This window comes from Theropithecus gelada, chromosome 8, assembly GCF_003255815.1.
Source record: "Theropithecus gelada isolate Dixy chromosome 8, Tgel_1.0, whole genome shotgun sequence".
Lineage (NCBI taxonomy): Eukaryota > Metazoa > Chordata > Mammalia > Primates > Cercopithecidae > Theropithecus > Theropithecus gelada.
In genome coordinates, this window is record NC_037676.1 from 15,109,254 (window position 1) to 15,135,329 (window position 26,076).

A 26,076-nucleotide genomic window follows, 5' to 3' on the forward strand; every position below is an offset into this window, starting at 1 on the left:
CATTTTTAACAAATAGCATCTATTTGCCACCTAGAAATAATCCCACATAAAGTTGGACAAGAACTTTATACCAACAAATGATAAAATTTTATATATTAAAGCAGACTATAATAAAAAGAGAGATACTCTATGTGTAAAGACAAGACAATTAGTTCAACCCAAACTGGCTTATGCATTTAATACAATTCCAATGGAAACTACAATACATTTCTTTAATTAACTGATATTATGATTTGAAAAATTATTTGAAAATCTCATGGCCAGTGATAGCCAAAGCACTCACCAAGAAGTATTATCAAGGTTTATTATAAAGCCAGAGTAATTTGTATAGAACCACAAAACAGAACCACCCTATACAGAAACTTGTTACAGAGAGAAAGGAAGGACTTAATAATTAGTGCTGAGACAATGTGTTATCCATATGGGGCAAACAACAGTAGTAGAACTCTTATCTCACAGTATGCTTTAGAACAGGACAGAAAAAAAGAAATGTGTAAAACTTAACAATTGTTTATGGCCTAATACACAGAATGATGTCCTCAACAAAATATCAAAAAGTAATTATATTAAGAACTCTTGGGGGTAGGGAGGAAATGGGGATATGTAGTTCCAAAGCTGCTAAGTTGCAATTAGTAGAATGAATGAGTTTAGAAATTTAATGTACAACACGAGGATAATAGCTAATAATATTGTCTTGTATACTGGAAATGTGCTGAGAGAGTAGACTTTAGGTGACCACACACACACACACAAACACACACACACACTCCAAGGGATAACTGTAAGATGATATATATGTTAATTTGCCCATAGGAATTGTTTCATTATGTATATTTAAACATTATCTTGTATACCTTAAATATAAACTATAAAAGATTTCTTAAAAACTCTTAAAATTTCATTATCACTAAATTTAATAAGAAATTTCTTCATTAAGGGAAACCTTTTAAAAACATAACAAACCACAAATTGGGAAAAGATACTTGAAAATGATATATCAACAGAAAATTAATAATATGAATTTATAAAGTTCTCCTTCACGTCGACAAATAGAAGACCACCCAATAGAAAGATGGGGCAAGAGATATGAACAGGCAATTTCACAGAAGAAACTCAAGGGGTCAGTAAGCACATGGTAATACATTCAATCCATCACCAATCAGAAAAGTACAAGTGAAAACTAACCAAAATGAGATACAATTTTACAATGACCATCATAGTAAAAAAGTAAAAATAAAGTTGGACAAAACCAAATATTGGTGAGAATGGGGAGTCCAATAGGAATTCTTATATACAGTTTGTGGTCAAGTAAATTTATATGGCATTTGCTGTATGCAGTTGGGTGAATTTGTATTCTCAATTTAGCTAGACCAAGTTATGTGTCCCAGCACTGCTCTCTTGCATAGTTCTGAGTTAATGCAAAGCTACAAGAGACACTTTGTGCAAGAGCTGGCAAGTGAAAGTGAAACAGCAGCTATGTACTTATGCTTGAAACATGAATTGAGAACACCAGGTATGAATTCAGCTTACACATATTGTCAGTTGCTGCTGGCTCACTGGGACTGTGTGGGGCACCATTTGGCCCACAGCGCTTATGCATCCTATGACTCCTACAGGATCCTAGTTGGGACAGGGTATCTGTCCCAGGGATATTTCACTCTTTCTGGTGGCATCTATTTTTTTCTGGGAGGAAGCACCTGATACTACTAGGAATTATGCTTCCTGTCAATGATACTGACCTGACTTCAGTAGAAAGAAATCACACGGATATTATATAACCATAAGTTTTAAAAGACAGGGGAATTTAACTTTGTGATGAAGGATATCATGTTCTGCTACGTGTTCTTATCATCAAAGTTGAAGTCTCGGAGGCAGAGGGAGAAATACGAAGGTTTCAATTTGCCATCATGGATTCCAGCTTATCCATCCTCCATTCTATTTAGTATCATCTTGCCTTCCTGACTACCTGCCCTACTGATGTTAGACTCCAACACCAAGCACAAAACAGCTTTATACAGACTTTAGCCAGCTCCTACAACTGTGTAAGGTCAAATTCTTACTATAAGTTTCTTATCGCATGTATCAGTAGGATTCTGTTTCTTTGATTTAATTTCAGCTGTTTCAACTGATTATGACATAGACATAATAAGACAAACTGCAGCAAGTAATGGCTTGACATTTTATTAACCATGAAAAAATACCAACTTTTCATTTATTTAAAGACAAAACAATACATAAAATTCCCCTCTCTTTTAAAACTTATGGTTATATAATGTCTGTATGTTTTCTTTCTACTGAAGTCAGGTCAGTATCATTGACAGGAAGCATAATTCTTAGTAATACCAAGTGCTTCCTCCCAGAAAAAAATAGAGGCCACCAAAAATGGTGAAATATCCCTGGGGCAGATTTAGATGTCACCTGACAGCCATAGAGCATTTGTGCAGAGACTAAAAGACTGATCTGAGAAACCACTTCCTGGGATGAAATCAAAGCCAGGGAGATAATCCCATACCCAAATATAATCTAAAGGAGTTAAAGAGAGGAAAAGAATACCGGTGAGATAAAGGGATTTAAACTGGAGGAATAAGGAACAAAAAAGTGAGTGTACATTTGAAGGTGAGAGGTACAGCCTAAACAAATTCATTGAGGCAAAGGAAGAAAGGAAACCAGCTCTAGCTGCTTGTTTTTATAATGGTCCCTGGTGACTAAAAAGCAAATCACAGCCGTCATTTTACTGTTACCGTTACATTTTTTCATAAAGCATCTCTGAAGACACTGCAGAAATTTGGGGAAAACTTCAAGAACATGTTGACCAGAGGAAAGAACTATACATATACTACCTGTCAAATATACTACCAGTGCTAAAATATAGATTAATTAAACTAGTCATAATGACATGTAAACCTCATATATCTGGACTTCAGTATTTTGATCAATATCTTGAATGTCCTAATACTCTTGCTATAGATTGACATTTAGCAATAAATGATTAACTTGTAATGCATGAATATACTGTTTAGCTCTGATAAAATGAGTAGTAGTAATTTGAATGTATGATTTCAATGGATTTTAAAATATTTCTAAAGAAACAAAAATAAATATAATGACTCCAACTCTTTAGCAAAACTGTCATGAGACATATAACCAATACAAAAATGTCTTGACTCTAAATACAAATAGAAATTTATTTTTCTTTTTAATTTTTCAGCTATTCAAATTTGTATCTCCATATTCATTGTGCTTTCTGTTGCGGTACAAAAATATTTTCTTAAAATTGGATGTAATAATCATCAAAATTTGGCATTGTGTTTTAAATTTAATGTAGAGCTACTTGTTTTAATTCTGTGACAACTTTTTATGAAGTGGAGTATCCTTCTTTATGTTTCTAATTTTAGCAAATTTTTGTCATTACAAGCAACCTCAATAAGTATTATATACAAAAGTATGTAAACAGTTTCAATAATAAGCATTCTAAAACACATCTTTCTAATGATAAAATTTTATATTCTCTGATTTATAATTTCGTAGTCACTACTAAAAAACTTTTGAATATTAGAAAAAAATGACATTGCTCATTTTGGTGAATGGACTTAGCCAGAAACTCCATTTGCAGATAATGAAATATAAAATAAATGTAAATTTTTAAAAATATCATGGGGAAAGAATTTCAGGTAACTAGGAAGTAAATGTCTACTAATCTTATTTTTCTGTCTAAACAGTGGTAACCTAGATGTTTGCATTCTCAAAGGCATTTATGTCCAATAGATTCACATAATCCCAAAGGTTCTCTAAATAAAAAATTGTGGGTTCTGGCTCTACTATAACATTAATCAAGATCAAATTAAGGATTTATGGGTTATAATAAAGTAGTTCCAGTGTCTACGCCTATTTTTCCAAACAGTTCATCAACTGGCTTTTACACTAGATTAAATTCCTTCCCTATAGAAGAAAACAGCTCAAGCCTTAACTCCTACAATTTATATGACAAATAAAACTCAATACAAGTGTTCTTGTTAATGGTCTTATAAGAAAAAGCCAGAATATCTGGAACAGGAGACAAAAGAACTCCAGGGTCAAGTGTACTCATCTTTGGATTCCAACATCTTAGACTTCCAAAGAGTAATTTATCTCATATTACCCTCTTACCTTCTGAACTGCAATCTTTCGTGGATTGTGAGCCTAACTGTGCATGGCAAAAGTGTTTCTTAGCAATCCTAACTTTATCACTCTGAAACACCATGAGACAGTGCAATAAACCCATCTTCATAGCTTTAAATATTACTATAATTTAAGAAGTATAAATGTTATGGAATTTCATAGATATTAGAAACGAATCATCTGTTTAAACCCTATCACTTTTTATATGAGGAAATCAAAGACCTTCAAAACATAAATACTGAGCCCAAAGTCATAGACCTAAAGAGAAAATTTAAACTAGAACATAGATATGTGATTTGTAGCTAATATTACCATCCAGTTGGACATATGAGCATGGGAATTTAGAGCAGAAAGATAGAGTAATTCAATCCCTTTATTTTATAGACAAGCAAACGGGGCTACAATGATTACAAATTTGCTTAATGGAGTGAAATTATTCATAGGGTTTGTGAAATCAAGTGCTGAAAACCCAAAAAATGCTTCCTTCTGTTTTGATACATAAGCAGAAAGCACCGCCTTAATCTATATTCTTTGAGACTCTTTTTTTCTGGCAGTAGTTATGACTTTTCTGTACTTTCTGGCCTAAATAGCTTTGTTTCAAAACAAAGTGCATTTTCAAAAGCAATCTTCTAATCTCAAAATAATAATTCAATCAGCCAAAACACTCACCAAATCAGGCACTCTACCAGGTGCTCTTCTATGTACAGGACAAGACAAAGAACTGAAGCAGTTTCATTCCAGAAAATCAGACAGACAAGTTGAGATCTAGCTACCAAGCAGGCAAGCAGATAAATAAATATATGATTATTTCAAGTCTTAATAAATGCAATGACCAAAATTCAAAACTCAATATTGAGTGAGACAATGTCCTAATCAGAATGATTCAATAACTAAAAAAAAAAAAAAAAAAAACAACAACAACAACAAAAAAAAAACACAGTTCACTCCTAACAAGTGGCTTGTAAACAGGGAGTTTTAGGAAGACAGATTTCTGTGCCAATTCATACAGACTACCAAAAATTGCTAGAGGAGCTATATTGCTTTGGTTTATTTCTTAAAGTACCAAAGTGTTTTCAACAGCGTGGGAATCAATGAAATAAGAGTGAATAAAACACTTTAATTTGAAGCAAAACATTCTCTGTCTCTCTCTCTTTCTCTCTCTCTCACATACACATACACACAAACATACATACAACTCACAAACAAGCAGAGAAAACCAAATATTTTAGATCACTGTGGCTGCTATAATAAAATACCACAAACGGGGTGGCTTGTAAACCACAGAAAATTATTTCTTACTGTTCTGAGGCTGGGAAGTCCAAGATCAAAGAGCCACAAAGTCAGTTTCTGGCGAGGTTCACTTTCTGATTCAGTGAGGGCTCCTTCTTTGTGTCCTTACATGGCTAAAGTTGTGGGGGTAGTTAGCACTCTGGGGTCTTTCTTAGAAAGGCTCAATTCCTAATTCCCTCTCAAAGATCCACCTCATTATACCATCACCTTGAGCGTTAGGATTTCAACACATTTATTTGGAGGGTGGCAGAAGCACAATTGGATCATAGTAGCAAATGTAAAGTGAGGAACCTCATCCCACAAGAAATGCTACAAGAAACTGAGCTTCATTATATCAGTGACTAATGAGAATATCTAATTATCTAATAATTGGTCTTATTCCTTCACCAGATTCTAGGCAAGACATATAAGATATCTTACCATTTTTCCTGTTTCCTAATTTCTAAGGCATATTTTCTTTTTTTTTTTTTTTTTTTTTTTTTTTTTTGAGACGGAGTCTCGCTCTGCCGCCCAGGCTGGAGCGCAGTGGCCGGATCTCAGCTCACTGCAAGCTCCGCCTCCCGGGTTTACGCCATTCTCCTGCCTCAGCCTCCCGAGCAGCTGGGACCACAGGCGCCCGCCACCGCGCCCGGCTAGTTTTTTTTTTGTATTTTTTAGTAGAGACGGGGTTTCACCGTGTTAGCCAGGATGGTCTCGATCTCCTGACCTCGTGATCCGCCCGTCTCGGCCTCCCAAAGTGCTGGGATTACAGGCTTGAGCCACTGCGCCCGGCCTTCATTTTTTTATTTAAATGTGCAAATTATTCAAATCTAAACATTTTTATTAAAAGTAACAGGTCTACTTTAGAAATTTTTTTAAAATATGAAGATGTATAGGAAATAAAATATTTAAAAAGCATCCCTATCTCATCTAATTACTAGGGCTGTCTCCTAACTGACTTTCTTACTTTTCATTGTTGCCTTCTCCTCTAGCTTAGGATCCACTGCACAGCGATGCTGATCATTCTAAAATGCAGATATGATGAGGGTGTTCCTTGACTTAAAATATTTACATGACTCAACTCCTTATTCCCGCTGTGTTCAAGGAATCCAGATTTGCAGTAGTTTAGAAGGGCTTGCATGTTCCTACCCCTGCTCAACTCTCCCACTTCATTTGTTTTGACTCATTCTGGACCCTCTGAGGCTTTATTCCAGCCATTTCTCCAAAGAAACACACTTTCTTTAATTGCAAGACTCATGAGTATGCTGTGCCCTGTACAAAAAGTACACAGTGGCAAGCACCACCCTTTTCACCAAACAAATCAGACATCCTTCCATGACCAAATGAGACATTGCTTCAGCCAATATGAGTTTGATGTTTGTCTTACATTCCTTTGAAAGACTCTGTTGGTTTTCTCCACTTCACCGCTTTATATTTTGATAATTTCTGAGGACCTTCTACATGCCAGTCATTGCTCGAGAGGGAAAAGAAGTAAGCAAAACACATAAAACAGCCACTCAGTAGCACTTTACCTTCTCATGAGAAGCAGACAATAAATAATACAATTTATAGATATCAGATGTTAAAAAGTCCAATAAAGATTGGTTAGAGGAGAAGGATTTGTAGGGAATTCTCATTTATATCAGGTGATCAAAGAGAAACCCAGTGAGATAGGACATTGGAACAATGGTTGGAAAAAGCAAAGGAACAAATCACGTGAATTTCTAGAAGGAATATATTCCAGGCTGAGGGAAAACAAAGTGAAAAGACTGTGAGGTTTCCATATCCCTGTGTTTTCAAAGGTCCACAAGAATGCCAATGTCGGAGTTGAGAGAAAAGGGAGAACATTTGAAAATGAGGCTTTCCATCTGGGATTCTCAAATGCTATTTTAAATCCAGTATTTCTATGATGTAAGGGGGTAACCTGGACATTTTAGGATATTTAGCATCATCCCTGGGCTCCATTCACTGGATGTCAGCGGCATCCACAACCCCCTCCCCGCAACTCCCTACCCCCATTTTCACCCAGTAATGATCACCAAAAATTATCACATTTTCCCTGGAGGAGCAAAATCAGCCAGCGATTGAAAACTGCTGTTCTAGAAGTAGCAAAAATAAGATTGTGCCAAGCGTTTTGCGCCATATTCAAATCTCTGCCTTTACCTTGAGTAAAACGCACGCCAATGTAAGACACTGAGCAGAATTAGCATAACTTCAGTTATGAAAATCATTCGTGCTTTTATGTTGAGAATAGGCTGCAGGATAACAAGACAGAAAGAGTGCAGTAATCCAAGTGGGAGATAAAAGTTGTTCAGATCAATATGACAGAAGTGGAGGTGATGAGAAGTGGTCACATTCTGGAAAGTCACCAGATTTCCCAGCACATTGTAATGGGTGTGAGAAAAAGATAGGAATCAAGGATAATTCCAGTGTTTTGGGAACATTAGACTCGCTATGAACTGAGATACAGAAGGCTAAAATTGAAATGGGCTCTGAGAGAAAGAATAAAGGGAAAAAATAGTAATTAAGACTAAAAAGATGTTGACATGGATGTGGTGAAAAGGGAACACTTCCACTCTGCGGGTGGGATGTAAACTAGTACAGTCACTATGGAAAACAGAGCAGAAATTCCTTAAAGAACTAAAAGTAGAAATACCATTTGACCCAACAATCTCACCACTGGTTATCTACCCAGAGGAAAATAAGTCATTATATGAAAAAGATAATTGCACATGCATGTTTAGAGCAGCACAACTTGAAATTGCAAAAATATGGAACCAGCCCAAATGCCTGTGAATCAACAAGTCGATAAAGAAACTATGGTGTATATATAATACTACTCAGCCATAAAAAGGAATGAATGAATAGCATTCACAGCAGCCTGAATGGAATTGGAAACCATGATTCTAAGTGAAGTAACACAGGAATGGAAAACCAAACATCGTATGTTCTCACTCATAAGTGGAAACTAAGTTATGAGGATACAAAGGCATAAGAATGATACAATGGACTTTGCGGACTTAGGGTGAATGGGTGGGAAGGGGGTGAGGGATAAAGGCTATAAATTGGGTTCAGTGTATACTGCTCAGGTGAGGGTTGCACCAAAATCTCACAAATCACCACTAAAGAACATACTCATGTAACCAAATACCACCTGTTCTTCAAACACCTATGGAAACAAAAAATTAAAATTAAAAAGGTGTGCTAGAGAGAAGCAGGAAAACAAAATGAGTGTTGCATCCAGGGAGGCAAACGATGAAAGAGTATTAGGGAGTAGAGAATAAATAACTCCACCAAATCCTTCTGACAAGTAAGAGGAAAACTGGGAATGGCATTAGACTTCACAATATGAATGTTATTTCTGTCAATGCTAAGAGGATTTTTGATGGAGCGATGGGTGCAAAAGCCAAAATGGAGTATATTAAAACCCATTTATGCCTATCTAGTGTTCTATTATTGGAATGCTGAGGATGTGGAAGTTATTTCTATCCTACTGCTCAAGATCATCACTGAGGTCTGGAGAAGGGAGGGGAGGGAAGGGGAAGGAAGGAGATGAGAGGAGAAGAGAGGACAGGAGAGGAGAGGAGAGGAGAGGAGCTATATTTGCCAAATTACTTAACTACACCCTAAGCAAATGTTTTGAATCCTTGAAGGCAGAGATGACCTTTGGCATTTTTTTGTTTTGTAACTTTAAACCATACAATAATGCTTGGAAGAGAGTAGGTGCCCCATAAATAAGTATAGCCTTTGGAGATATCCCATAATTCCTATTTTATAAAAATGCATGCCATAGAAATATTTACAGAAATGTTTATAGTTGTATGTTGAATTCTGAGTGTTTTACGATTTTAGTATTTTGACAAGGCCAGCCGCAAACTATATCAAGATCATTTAATTGGTGTCATATCATCTTAAATAAGAGTATAAAAATAGAGAAATTATTTTCTAATCAACTGTAACTTAGTAAACTATTTTGAAATTATTAATCAGAAAGATGAGAAAAAGACCAGGAAACCCAAGGAAACACAAGTGAGAATAGATAGAGACTAATGAGAAAGAACAAACATGTAAAAGATGAAAAAAATGAACCAAAGGATGGAAAACAAATGAGTTATTTAGAAGAAAGTTATGGCAAAATCAGAACAACTGAAGTAGTGAATAAATTTAAGACAAGTAGAGTGACAGACGGAATACTTCCAATATATCTAATAATCAGGAACACATTGAAAATGAAGCAAAAGTTGCCTTACGCACACACACAAAAAAGCTTACCTTTGAAGATGTGGCCATCTTAGAATCATATGTCTGGATTACTGAAGTGGAGGAACAAGCATGCTGGAAGGATACAGTAGGATAATTCATTTTCCCTTATATTTAGTCATGATGTATACTTGAATCTGGGCATAAGATGTTTTTTAAACAACTCAAGACTAAAATAATAAAGTAAAGCTGTTATGCGTATAAAAAAATGAAATGTTATAGCAATTGCATTTACTTTGTTGGTTTCTCAGGGAACTATAGACAAGTACAGATAAATGCTTTGATTCTTAATTTGAAATAAGTGCTGATTATTATTTTATTCAATTTTACTAATGTGCTGTAATTAAACCAAAAGCAAACCTAAGTATATTATTTATGATTCCACCTTTTTGGAAGTGGGCTTAGTCATGTGGACTTAGGATAAGTCATGGAAAAGAAATGGAATTGGCCACACAGTGGTGTCATCAAAACGCAATTTTCAAAGTAGGCAGCAAATCACATACCTGAATTTTGTTCTCAATTTTTGGACAGAGCAGCACTATCAAACACAAGAGTCTCAGAAACAACTCCACACAGTCCACAGATATAAATAGGGATAAGAGTCATATTTAAATCTCATGCATTATTCAGGCCTTTTTGGCTATGAAGTTAACCCCCAAATCACCTACCGTTTGTATCTTAATATGGCCATACTACTCTTACTTTCCATTCTAGATACACTAACACTTATAAAAAATAATTTTTAATTAAAAACATTTGTCCTTGTGTAAGGCATTTATTTCTGTTTTAAAAAATCAACTCCTAGTGCTGATGACTGAAGTAAGGAAATAGTTAAATCTGAGAAAGTGATGATGTTTAGGTGGAAAACATCTTATGGTTAAAATGAAACATTGAAATATATTCTACAGTGGCTTCAATTAATAATCTAAATGAACTCATTCTTTCTGACCTATACAGAGACAAACAAGAAAGTTTGTAAAACATCAGTACTTTTGGGGAAAACTATATGCTACATGAATTCCTGTTTGTTTGTTTGTTTGGAGATGGAGTCTCGCTCTGTTGCCCAAGCTAGAGTACAGTGGTGCGATGTCAGCTCACTGCAACCTCTGCCCCCCAGATTCCAGCGATTCTCCTGCCTCAGCCTCCTGAGTAGCTGGGATTACAGGTGCCCACCACCACACCCAGCTAATTTTTTTTTTTTTTTTTTTTTTTTTTTTTTTTTTTTTTTTTTTTTTTTGTATTTTTAGTAGAGACAGGATTTCACCATGTTGGCCAGACTGGTCTCGAACTTCTAACCTAAAGTGATCTGCCCATCACATGAATTCTTAAAGATGTGTGTTAAGAAACTGTCAGAGGTCTACTGTACCACCAATTTCCAAGCAGTATTAATCACTGAGGTTAACGAATATGCCTACATATTCAATTGAGCTTATTTAGATATCCCTGTTTTCAGAACAATGATCTTTACATGCTGTAAGGACTGTGTGGAATTGTTTCTGAGAATCACGTGTTTGATTAGTGCTCTTCTACCCAATATTTGAGAACACAACTCAGGTATGTGATTTGCTGACTGCTTGGAAAATTGCATTTTGATGGTACAACTCTGCAGGCAATCCCATTTCTTTTCTAGAGTGCTTCCACAATAAATATGTTCTGGTGTTTCATTAACTCTCATAGGTGTCATTTCTATCACTACATTGTGTCTCTAAGATTGAGCTATTGAAGTAGTGTTTACTCTACTTCTTCCACATGGTTTCCTCTCTAATATGAATGATAACTGAAGTAGCTATGTCTACAATAGATCATTGACATTTTGTCTCCCAAAGGATTATCTTTGAGTTTTTCAAAATGTTGTTTTCTGAATCTAAACCTGATACTGCCTGGGTAACAACTTAATTCACAGTACACCAAGAGAATGTCTCCCTTTTTATATCTCCAATTGTTTTTGCTTCACTTTAAAGTAGTGTCGTGTTTTGTATTATTATTATTATTTTAATTTAATGAAAGAATAAGAAATCATTAAAGTTTGAATAAATTAAAATCTTCATGTGCCATATACTTAAATTCCTCCTGGATAAGAAAAATAATGTTTAAAGTTTTTTATGCCAATACAAAGGAAGAAAAGTAAAGTTACATTTAAGGAGAGTCTATTCTGTCTGTGGTTGTTAACCCTCTCAATAAAGCTACAAGGTAGCATTAGTTTCTTCATTTCACCAAAAATCACAAGGCTAAGTACTTAGTATATGAAAAATTTCAAATTCAAAGTGGAATTTGAAATAATGTTCCCATGATTCCAAAGGCTGTCACTTTTTTAGTATGCTATATTCTTTTCTATACAACTATTTCACTTTCATTATAAGAAAATTCAGCCTGAAGTATGCATATTAACTTATCCATTTAAACACATTGTCACATAATTGTTCGGATCTGAAAAAAAGACATGTAGCCCATATAATATTGAGAATGAAGATTTAAAGAATGCCTTTCTGAATTCCAATAACCAGAATATTTAATATTCATTAAAAAAACACCTAGTAAGACTGTTTTACAGGTGAAAACTCTTGCAGCATGTTGGCATGGTTTACTTTCAGAACTATTCTTCACAAGGAATGCTTGAATGACACAAGTAATTCTAATATCAATATATGGGTATTAATGATACTATTAATAATGCTAATATATCATTTTACATAAGTTTTACATTAATAATATTAGAACTGATGCACTAATGCTAATAATATAACGAGCAGTTAAGTACAAACCATCTCAAATGATCTTGAACTCTTGCTACAGAGGTAATATGATAAATTCTGACCTTTACCGTGTTGTCATGGGGAAATTAGTGGCTTTCAATATGAAGCAACTCCAAGTTTTTAATTATTTCATTTACAAAGGAAGATTACAGTGAAGTGATGATCATATATTTGTGGACACTTTCTAAAACTAAGATATATTAAATTCAATGAAGATGAATGTCACTTTCTATGCCAATCTCTATCTCTACCACCACCCGACAAAAATACAGTACAATTACACTATAATATCGAGGCTACAGGCATGTTTGATGATTGGGTTAAGGTACAACTGTATTGGTTATATATTTTGTTTGATTTAGTGAATCAGGTTAGGAGCAGAATATAGATTTCTGACACATAGGACAAACATCTTTTTTCTATTCGATCTCACTTTTCAAACATGTTTGGTAAATTTTATCAAAATTACACTGGTAGGTCAAGTAGGAAATAGCAGTCAGACAATACATACTTATCTTTTCTAAACAGTTCCCCCATGTTAGAGCTTCCCATTCTCTACACTTTATGGAAAGTTTTTGTTTTTCCCCAGGGTGATGAGGTGAGCAGTGTTTGTATTTTGAAATATGAGGTTAGACTAGGCAAAGAGATTAGGTCAGTGGTAGTTTTACGGAAGGAAGAAAAAAGTCTAAAAAGTTATAAATATGTATTGAGCTGAGACCTCATCCGAATGATATATTGTTAGTAGTAAAGATATGATACTTTATAAAAAAGATATTGATCATCTTGTGAAACAAATGAGCTTAAATTTCCATCTAGTTTGCTGCTGGAGAGAGAATTTCTTTGACATTAGTTTAACTTTCATGCTCCATTTATACTTATAAAAGCTTTCACTTTAAGAGACCAAAACAGATTCTCATTGTCTAGTTAAATGCAGTGATATTGGCAACAATTAGTCTCTTCTAAAATGAACAGTCAAAAAGATAGGCAATTAATATGGATTTTAACAAAGGTATTGACAAATGTATTTTTTAAAAACAAAAATCTCATTACCTTAATGACTGTATTGAGCAATTCACTTTCCAAGATGTCATATATTTGAGATTATCTATTCTTAGCACAGTTCTTTCAGTCTACCTCGGAAATAAAATAAAAATTTTTTGTCTTATTTTCTAAAATCTGTATTATTCTTGTGACAGTTATCTGCTCAAGATTATATCATTTTTCTTCGTAAAAACCACAGTTTCCAGTAAGTATACTGAACTTAGTATTAAAGCTAGTCATTTCACATTACATTTGAATTATGCTTAATTTCTAAAGTATTTCAACATATTATCTCTCTTGATATTATAAATATATCAAGGGTTAGTTCAGATTGTTATATCATTCTACAATGGCAGAATCATGACCCTGAGTTTTTATTGTCTGGTCATTTTCAATATTTTCACAATTGCGAATAACGCCTAAAATACTAGATTTGCACATACATTACAGAAACAAATATGCTAAAGGATGGGACGAATTCGAATAATTCTAATGCTCTAAGTTTTCAATAATAAAATTTGTCATTTTATTATAAAAACAAAGGAGGCTTTCTTACATATAGAGAGTATTGTTATGAACACATCGGGATGTACATATAGCAATTTTATAACTAAATAGAACCAAGGTACATCATCAAAGCAACTATAGTGTTCCCTTTGAGTAAAGAGAAAAAGAAGGAAAAGCACATTTGAAACATTGCCTGTAGGTGTCTTTGTTACCTAAAATTTTCAAGAGTCTTCCGAATAGCATGCTTCCAAGGTACTCAAAGAATTTCTTAATTAAAATTGTATTGATGTACTGTATCTACAAAGATAATTAAATACAACACTAGTTTTCTCTTGCAAAAACATATTTGTCTTGCCAAGAAAGTAATTGAGAAATAGAGTTGAGTGACTCAACCTTAATGCAGAAACTTTTGTCAGAAAAGTTTCTTTTGTTAAGAAAAATCTGAGGATTAGCCACTGCTATATAGTTTGATCTAATTTCTTTTTGTCTTAACTGAATGTGAAAAATAATGGCATAGTAAAACATATGAATATGTCTCCCCATTAGTTCACTACACACAAAAAACGTTAAGCCAAGTCAGATTATGAAGTCAACTGAGAACTGATGCTTTATTCACTTGGTCTTATTCATCTGTTTCATCATGATGCTCTCTTTCTCTGTTGTGAACAGTCACTGAACTATTAAGTTGGACTTTTTCATTTTTAAATACAAGTTACTCTCACATGCCTGCATCCCAATGATAATTATTGCTCTGAAGGAGCAGTTCCAATTAAAAGATTTGCTGTACATTCATTATCATTGAGCTCCTGTGATAACATCCTAGTTACTGGAGCTTACACTTGCAAGGTTACAATGGAAAACAGTGGAAAGGAAATTCTAGGGAACCCATCAGCCCAGACTTACACAAATAATGTAATTATTGCTATGCAATATATAATATCCTTTAAGTCCTTAAACCCATACAAAGATTTAGGGGAAAAAAAAAGATTTTGTTAGAGACCACAGTACATTGACTCAAATTTTCAAAAGCTTTACTATCTCAGCACCAAATAACTTCAGATGAAGTGAAAGAAGGCTATCTAAGAGCAAATATGATCCAAAGGCTTCATTTTTATGTCTTAGTGGGAAAAAAGCAGGAACTCAACCTCTGCACAAGCCCTAAGCCTTCAGAATACCAATAGTGGTGGAGGTATTTGAGGATAGACATCCAGGAAAGAACCATGCAGTCGTGGGGAAGATGACCTCCAGTAAGTGAGCAAATTCCCACCTCCAAGAGTTTACAGGTTCAGCACTTGTGCCATGTCCCCGTGGAAACGTGAAAAATATAAAGTTGTGAAACGCTCTTAGAGTGCTGTGACTTTCAGAATGGCAGTGAGGACCTCAAAAATCTGCTTCTCTGTAAATACAATGAGAGCACTTGCAAAAACTGTCTAAATTAACTTTTTTGAAATTCCAGAAGTTAACCCAAAACTTCCACCACTCTGCAGGGAATTTCTTCAAGGAAAATAGCTGAATCTCAGTAAAAAACAGAAAGGCTTGTATCATTTTAATCTGCCCTATTTGCATCTCATTTTTGCCAGTTCCACAATAACCTTGAATACCTGCAGCTTCACAGCCATGGTAGTGAAACCAAGCAGACCAGCAGCTGTTAGAAAGAGCTAACTGGATTTTTGGATCTCCTCAGAATGCTTGTCCCTAGATATGTAATCTGTCTGGCAGCTCCTTGGGAAATCTCCATTAACAAGGCTTTTCTTTATTTCATCTAATCCAGTGTTCAACAGGAAAAGCCTTGTCTCCAAAACATTTGTTGAAACTAATTGGTTAACATGGCAACTGCCTGAGGCTGAGATAACAATTGAGGCAAACAAGAGGTTGGGCAAAAAGGAAAAGGAGAATGAGTTGTTCCTAGTAGGCTTGAAAAAGCTCCAATGTATTACTGGGGATCTAGGAGGCTCCATGCATGTGCAAAACTGTGCATGTGCCCAGGAACCCCAAAAAGGTCCTAATCTCTAAGCAGAAAGTAAAGGCTAAGGCACAGTTTTAAACTGCTTGAATGCTAAAGGCATGCCCTAATACATACAGAGCTCCTCTGCAAAGGGTAGGATACATTGTTTCAAGAAAAAGTCAGTTGAAGAAAATCTCTGTTCTATCATTAGGTGACCAGCAAACTAACCAAGCCATGACTTCAGTGCTGTTCATGACAGGAAATAGAGACTGCAGAATTCATACAGCAAAACTGCTACACAAAGAGGAATAAAAACATCAGATGACAACAACAACATCCCTGGGGAAGGTAGATAATCTGATTTCCACAATTATTATATTATAGAATGTCCAATTTTCAGTAAGTTTATAAGACACAAAGAGAAAAAATGTAGTCAATAAAAACTGTCTCTAAGGAAGCCTAGATACTGTATTTACTAAACAAACACTTTAAATAAGTTATTGTAAATACACTGAAAGATCTAAAAGAATCCTTGTCTAAATAACTAAAGGAAAGAATGAATTGTGTCTTACCGAATAGAGTACCATTAAAGAGACAGAAATTACATTTTAAAAATAGCTACATAGAAATTCTGGAGTTGAAAATTAAAATAACTGAAATGAAAAATTCATTGGAAGGAGTCACATCAGATTTGCACTGGCAGAAGAAATAATTTGTGAAGTTAAAGGTACTTCACTGAAATTGCCCAGTCTGAAGAAGAGAAAGAGAAAAGAATGAAGGAAAATGAACACAATTTCAGAGATCTGTAAGATAACATCAGGTATATCAACATATGCATAATAGGAGCCCCAGAAAAGAAGGGAAAGAGAAAGAGGCAGAAATAATATTTTAAGAAATAATGACTGAAAACTTCCCAAATTTGATTAAAATGCTTTTAAGTTAAAATGATAATTGCAAGTATTCACTTCATGGATATTTGTCCTACTGCATTTCTAAAATCTTCTAAAACACAAAGTACACATTCCTCAACTTTAATATGCCTACTTGCCATTTTTAGTGCAATGGAAAAAAAAAGGAATATACAGCAGTAAAACATTTTCGTTCATTGTTAAATCAATCCTACTTAATCTTAATTGATATTTTTCAGTTGAATATATCTTAATGTATAATTGTCAATTTATTAACAAAAATCTATCGAGTATTTTAATGTGTATGTTATTAATTTTATTGAAAAAAACTTACTTTAAATATATTTTTATTTGATAGTTTTTCACACATATAAATTTTTAATTTTCTGCCTTACAGCCCTTTAAAAACATGGAATGGCACTGCCTATTTTAGAGGGATAGTCTAAGTGACATATTAATTCATTTATTTAGCCTCCCCAAGACTTAAAAACTATATCAATTCTGAATTGGGTTACTTCACAGTGGGAATAATTGCTCATTCCACAATCATTTATTGCATATATACTATGTACTTTGTACTAGGTACTGGGATTGTAATAAAACATCCAGTATCTATAAAGCACTTTCTATGTGCTAAACACTGTAATAAACAATATATATATTAACATATTTAAACTTTCCAAGCTCCCTAAGAAGTAAATACTACTATTATCTCCAATCCACAGATGGTAATAATGAGTCATAGAGAGTATATAACTTGCTCACGATCATACAGCTCTTAAGAGTTGAGTCAGGATATTAATCTGGGCAGCCTGGCTCAGAGTCCAAGACCTTCCTTATTCCACTAGACACTAGGAGAAGACTGGCGTCAGTGTGCTACTTGCAATTAAGTCCAGTTAATACAGTTGTGGAGATAAGTACTTTGCACTAGAAGAGCACATGGGTGGGACCTCCTAACTTGCCTTCAAACATGAAGGTAGGTTTCTCCACAAATTGATATCTAGACTATTATACTTCATGAATATTCAGTTAATATTAATATTAAATGATAAAGTATCCTTGGCACTTGCGAGTAAATAACTATATTAGAATTAATTACACTATTTACCTACTTAATTTCATTATTCACTAAATGGCTCTAAGGCTGAAAGTGTTTCTGTATCCTTTATCTTGATAAAGGATACTTTAAGAGGCTGTGGAGGTATTACAGGCAGAGGAAATACAATGGCAAATATCCAGATGCAAGGGAGAAGATTAGAGCCATGAGGAATCACGAAGAGCTTCTAAGAAGTTTAGTAAATTAGATTGCATTCTATACTCAAAATTTGGAGAAATGAAGCCATCAGATTCAGAGACAAAAAACTGAGGGTACTTTGCCAACAGGTTTATGAAAAAATGCTCAACATCACTAATCATCAGGGAAGTCCAAATTAAATCCACAATGAAATGTCACCTCATACCTGTTAGAATGACTGTTACCCAAAAGATGAAAGATAAGCATTAGCAAGGATATGCAGAGAAGTGGTTGGTGGGAATATAAGTTAGCACAGACATTATGGAAAACACTTTTAAGAAACAGAAGTTCTTCAAAAAGCCAGAAATGGAATTACTATATGATCCAGCAATCTCAATTCTTAGAATACGTGTAAAGAAATTTAAATCAGTGTGAAAGAGATATCTGTACTCTTATGTTCATTGCAATATTATTCACAGTTGCAAAATATAGAATCAACCCAAGTGTCCATAGAATACTTTTCCATAGAATGGATAAAGAAAATGTGGTACATACATACAACGGAATACTACTCAGCCTTAAAAAGGAAACTTTTGTCATTTGCGGCAACATGGCTGAACCTGGAGGACATTATGCTAAGCGAAATTAGCCCAGCACAGAAAGACAAACTACGTGATCTCATTTACATGTGAAATGTGAGAAAGTCTGAGTTACAGAAGTAAAGAGTATAATCGTGGTTACTAGAGTCTAGGGGTGGGAGGGTGGTGAGGATGGGAAATGAGGAGATGCTGGTTAAAAGGTATAAAATTTCAGGTGGACAAGAGGAATAATTTTTTGAAATCTATTACACCATACAGTGACCATAGTTGGTAATAATGTATCATATATTTCACAATTGCTAAAACAGTGATTTTAAGTGTTCTCACTACAAAAAAAATGTGTGAGGTGATGGATATATTAATTACCTTGATATGATAATTCCACATGTCACACATGTATCAGAACTTCACATTGTACCCTGTAAATGTATACGATCGTTCTTTGACAATTTATTTTTTGAAATGCAGAGAGTCTTTTGTATGTTAGCTTAATAAGTTTAAATTTGTGCTAAGTGCAATGAGTAATGAATGAGGTATACGGGAAGCAATTTTCAGATTTGGATTTTAAGATAACTCACCCTGATTGCAATGTGAGGAATAAGTTGGTGAGGCACAAACGTAGGAAGAGAGAAAACACTTAGGAGCCTGTTGCATGTGACATAGATAATGACAATTTGAAAGATGATGCAACACTGTGAAATGTGAAAGATGATGATGTAAAATGGTGATTTGGGACATTTTTGGAAGACTATCTGGTTAAGTGAAGCACAGGAAGGAATCAGGGATAATTCCCAAGTTTCCTTAACTAATCTCAGAACTCCCTTTTTATAAATGTGCTTCAACATTTCACTCTGGTGCTGCAAACGGTCAATATACATGAGGGATACACTTACAGAAGAAAAAACACTCAGGCAATAAATCCCTTTCAGAAATCTGTATCAAAGTAACACTTTCTTACCTTTTGAACTAGTATATTCCATTTTATTACCTAATAAGAGCAAGTCAAAAGCAAGTCATGTATCCCTTTTTGCACTGGAAGTCAAAAGGCTCCAGGACAGGTTTTGTTTTCAATTCTATTAACTTTTTTTTTTTTTTTTGCTTAGTTGTCTTGTATAACTAACTTCTCCCATTCCTTAGCCTTTGTCATGTACCCATAATTTTTTGATTTTGTTTTTGTGATATGTAAATGTTAAATGGATGTTATAAATAAACTAATACTAATGCTTTTTTGACAATCTAATTAGGACAGAGAAGATTAATGTACTTAGAATACTGTACTAATAAAATTAATGCAAAGTGTGTATAAAATTAAAGAAGAATTAGAAATTAGAAAATCACTCAAACAAGGTAGGGAACTAAGACAAAGTTCTTTCACATAAGACCATTAATTAGTTTGTAATATTTATTCAGTCCGAACTTAATAAATTTAATTTAAACCAAGTATTTAATAACTATGGAAAAGAAAAAAATAAACACCACTAGAGATACAAACAAATAATTATAAAACAACTCAAGCTTTTTAGATTGCTAACAGATAGAGAATGTTTGGTCAAAATATAGTCAATCTTTTGAACATTTAACTATTAGGAATGATGATTTATTTTTCATATTATTTCTTAAAATCATTATAAGCTTGCACAAATTGAATGCACTTGGGATACATTTACAGCTTGAGATTCCTAGCCTGTTTCACTATACATCTACAATATTAAAACCACTCAAAAATTAAGAATTATGTAATTATAACATTTACCTTTATATTAATTTAATACAAGTTATAAGTAGATACGCATATTCAAACACATATTTCACATTCTTGGAATTGTCTACTTTACTATTTATTGACATCCCAGAGGTACCACAATTTATTATAGTCAGTTGTATATTGGCACTTGGAAGTAAACAAATAACTATATTAGAATTAATTACACTATTACCTACTTAATTTCATTATTCACTAAATAGCTCTAAGGCTGAGTGTTTCTGTGTGATTAAGGAACTGATTTTCAAAAACCTATATTTCATTCATTTTAGTATAAATTCACTTATATCAGCAGAAAAATCACCTATAGCCAAGTATGTAAAACAATGTAAACTGATCTCTGGTAAAGGAATTATCTTCAATTACAATACCACTTCTATGCTAATATATGTAGTTATGGTCATTTGCAAGGTGCATTCCTACTTACCTCAAGGGTTTTGTGCAGTGAAGTAGAAAAAGCAGAGAGAGAATTTCAGAGAGAACCATCAGCATCATGACAGGGATCCTTGATGAAGCAGATGGAAAATACAGCATGGACCCTAACAAAAATGCTCCCTGCGCCAATCCTGAGACCACCGTGACTGTGGAACCTGAATTAACATAGGTCATGAGAGGAAAGGAAGCTGAACAAAGAGCACAGTGAAGTGACTTGGCCTGACCTCATTTGCTTACCTCATGAGGACTTCATCTGAAAGGTGAGCCCAGTGCAGCTGAGCATAGTCAATCCTTAAGAAACACAGAAAAAGGAAGGAGCACATTCCACATAAGCCCACTGACATGAGACTCTCAGGAATTTTTTGAGTCAAATAAACTGTTCCCCTACTTTAAGGAAAAGGTGATTTGGGAAGATGGGGAAGGCTCTCTGATACTGCCTTTCTCTTTGGGTGACTTCCTTTCGTCAGTCTTCACCCTGATCTGGCAATACCTTCCGGACATGTCAGATAGGGCTCACTGGCCTTTGATAAAGTTCAGTATTGCTATCTATTTACTATAAATTAACAGGAAGAAGGTGAAGGAGTACAGGAGCCCAGCTTATCTGCAGGAGATATGTTCTAAGATCCCCAGTGGATGCCTGAAACTGTAGATAGTACTGAATCCTGTGTACAATATTTTTTCTATACATATACACCTATAATAAAGTTTAATTTATAAATTAGACATAGTACTCTTGCATTTTGGGGCTATCATTAAGTAAAATAAGGGCTGCTTGAACACTACAACAGTTCATGTGATAAATGAGATGACTGTTAGTGGCTAATGGATGGGTAGCTTGGACAGTGTGGATGCACTGGACAAAGCATGTTGAAGCACCTAAATGAGATTTCATCGAGCTACTCTGATCAGCACACAATTTAAAACTCATTAATCGTTTATTTCTAAAATTTTTCACTTAATATTTTTGGTCCATAATGGACCATGGATAACTGAAACTGAGGGAAAGCAAAACCATGGATCAAGGGGGACTACTGTAATTTAAAATAAAATGCAAGCTTTCTGCTTAGGAAGTGTGAGCAGGATATTCCTGCCCTTTGTGGATGACATGAGTGGGTATTCTTTAGAATACTGCTGTAAGACTACGTGGACCTTAACTTTTAGTTGCTAAATATCCTTTCTCCTGTCCTAAAAATTACAATCAGAGCCACTAAAAGAAGTAAAACAATTGGAGAGGTATAATCTATAGTAATCAGTGTTAACATAAGCAGTGAGAAAAGATAATAATAATCTACAGTAATACAGTTAGTTCTTGCCAGGAGATGAATCAGAAGGTATTTATATTTCTATGGTTTTGGAAAACAAATTCTCTCATTAGAGAAACTAAAGGCATTATTCACACTGTCCTCAAACAAAATGAAGTTTCACTTGATTTTACTTGTTTTTTAATGTATTTCCCTAAACTCTCATGTTTCATATTTTTTCTGTTGCTAATATATTACTGATTTTTTTCCTCTTAGAAATAAGAAAGTACTGCTCTGTGATGTAGAGGCGGAGGGGGAGATATTTTCATACGCCAGTCCCACCTCCACGCCTACCTTGCTGCAAGCCTAGGGAGTTAGCTAGGTCTGGAGAAGCTATTAATCATGTTAACATCATTTTGGGATGATTTCACCGTGGAAAAAGATATACCTGAGGCCTAGAGAAAGATTAATGTAAGATAAGAAATTTAATATTAGCATAACAAATATGTCTTCAAATTCTCTTTGTCCTGCATTATTGAGCCTCATATCTGTGTTACTGCTCTCAACCACAGAGCAGCCAACCTGTTATTCCATCTAGCACCCAAACCTCTCTTTCTTATGCTCTGGTGGGATTTTTCTGATATAATACAACTGCAATACTGAAAGTAAAACATCACCTTTACTTTCTCCCTCCCTCTCCTTGACCTTGGCCAAAAGAATTCCTAAATATTTCTGTTCTGCACGAATCCAACCCTATGATTACTTCTTAATTGACTAACAAATATAGTTATAAGGCATTGAGATGGTGTCAATAAATAATTGGAAAGGAAAGCAGAATTATGTCCTCTCGTAATCACATTCATGAAATTTTATACTTTGTCCTGCTAAACCATAAACCAAATAACTAAGATGTTGTCATATTAATTGTTCTATATGAAACCATTAAAATTCCAATCTTAATATTCTTACTTTATATGAGAAAAAATGTACAAAGAAGTATAAATAGTGAGAAATAAAATACTCAATTGAATAGTATGTCAAAATCATTCGTAGAACACCACATCTGTACAGGTAGCAGAGGGCAGTGAAAGAATTGTTAAATGAAGAGTATATAAAACTCATTTGTCTAATATAAGAAGAGTTCATTGTTTCTCAAATAAGTTTATAAATGTCTTTCACAGAAGTGACTGGATGTTGTTTCTGAAATGAATTTGCTATCACTGCTGTGATTACACGGTGATTTTTTAAAGTAGGCTGCAGTTCTTATTATGCCAATTCATTATGAATGAAAGGATAAGAAAACAATTACCATCATGACTTTACCAAAAAACAAAGCAGCAGGTAAAAATAATCTCCCTACCTATCATTTCTATATCATTCCTAACAGCATTGTCTAGCTTTTCAAGCTGTTTGACAAACAAACAATATTGCAACTTCTCAGTGAGGCAGACAAGACAATATTTAGAATGAATGCATTTTCTAACCCTCACAGCAATACACTCAGAAAACCATTAGATTCCCAAAGTTGTATTGTATTTTGTAATGATTTCAAGGTGATAGAAACTTTGTTAAGAGCTGGAGAAATATTTTCAACCAATTGTACTCTTGCAAATAACTTCAAAGAATGGTTTCACATTTGAATTTTTGAGTTTATAGAAGTAAGACTATTTTAAAAGCTTTCTCCTTTCTAAACTAAAACTAAACAAGTGTGGGTTTTTTGGAAGTTTTTCTACAACTTCAAAATATAAAATGTATGCCCATGAAAACCATAAACATCCTTTACTATCATCAGAGGAATCAATGAACTACAACAGATACTGTTGCATTGACAAGCTCAAATTAACTGCAGATTCTTATTTGTAAGAAGAGATGGACCTTATACAAGTAGTACAAAATGACATCAATTTTATTGACAAAAACATTCCATCCCCCAGTTTACTGGCTGTCTTATTTAGTGCATACCACAAGAAAGCTCTGGATCTTTGTTTTGAAGATTTCATTACACCACCATAACCCATGTTTTCTATTTGTTTTTCAAGAGAATTCTAATTAGCATATAAATCATCTGAAATCCTTCCTAGCTCCAATTGAACTCATGGGTAATGAGGTAAGGTATTCAGTGGCTGAATATGCTGCAATAGTTCTGTACAATCTTTGTAGGGTAAGAGAAAAATACCAAAAAAAATCAAAATTCTTTCAGGAACAACTGCATAGACTCATATTCTTAAAGAATTCAACTTGGCTTCTTTTCCCCAAATCCTTGGATTATGAAACTTCAGCTAGTCACTCAACAAGGGAAGATGTAATTCAAATTAGTTTCAAAAAGTTGCATTCTTATTATGCAAGTTTTATATTCAGATAAACTTACATTCTAACTGAAAGGACCATTCTAACTGAATATGTCTTCAAGAAAACACACTATGTCAATTGTGCAGGCGGAAATGACACATTTAGAAACTACAGGCCCATCTCCCATTTCTATAGATATTTGGCTCTGAAGTATTGTGGCTTGACATATAGAGAGAGTGGATTTCAAATATTCTTCCTTTGTTTTCCATAGCTCTTCGATATAGCTTTCAAGTTTTCCTCTTCAAAGAATGGTCTTACAGAAAACAGCGTGGAGTATTAGTTTTACAGTCTATCTCTACCGTGTCATGTATTTCTAACTGGACCAATGAATTGGGACTCAAAATATGCCTTCCATCCCCAATCTTTGTATTGACATTCTACAACCACCAAAATAAGCTGGTTTGTACTCAGGACACTGCTTAAGAAAAGTCCCTTAAACCGAGACAAGAACAAACAGCCTCGCCCTTTAACCCTTTTTCTTTCTTTCTTTCTCTTTTTTTTTTCCCCCTCAGGCTGGAGTGCCATGGTGTGATCTCAGCTCACTGCAACCTCCAGTTCCTGGGTTCAAATGATTCTCCTGCCTCAGCCTCCCAAGTAGCTGGGATTACAGGTGCCTGCCACCAAGCCCAGCTAATTTTTGTATTTTTACTAGAGACGGGGTTTCACCATATCAGCCAGGCTGGTTTCGAACTCCTGACCTCAGGGGATCCACCCGCCTCAGCCTCCCAAAGTGCTGAGATTACAGACATGAGCCACCACACATGGCCTCTTTTAACCCTTTTCTGTCAGTTTTTGAAACTGTGAACGTGGCATGAGTTTGTTATAAACCTCTTTTCATTAACCCTTCTAATCTCCATGAGCTCAAATCTCAGATATCATTACATAGAAATCAGAACTTTGCCTGAGACCTCAACTTTGCATGTTGGAAATTTTTAAACTAGTAAAACAACAACAGGAAACCTGAGACAAAATGTAAAGATCTAGTGGTTAGCTCCTTCAGTGAGAGTTCTTTCTACACATTCAGATGAGGACAACTTTAATTTAAATAAATAAATAAATAAATAAAAATGAAGGTTTTGAATTTTAGAGCTGGAAGGGAATTTTCTTACTTGTTTCTTGCTCATTTTATAAATGACAAAAATTAAGGCCCAGGGATTTGAAACAATATCTCCAGTGTCACCAAAAAGGTTAAAGAAATAAGTGATACATAATCCAAGTCCTCTGTCACCTTGTTGACTACTACTCAGACCCTATTCAATGACCAAGATGTGGCCATTAATGTCTTTACATAACATTGTGAAGAAGAAAATCATTTTAGAGCAGCAACTTCTACTTGAGGCATTAGGGAAATTTCTTGAGTAAAAAGATGAAAATGCATGTGAGGTCCCTTTATTAATTAAAGTTTTAAAAAGTAAATAAAGTGTCTAGCAGTCTAGCTAATCAGCCCTTCTTTTTCTATAGTCATCAGCTTAATTTTATGCTAAACTTTGACTCTTGGGCTACCAACAGAAAAACGACTACACTGAAGTTTTTTAATTCATTTATTATTTTAGGATGTTCCCGAATGGGCAAGATTTTAAAGAAGATCCCTTCTGATGATTTTCTTCATAATCTT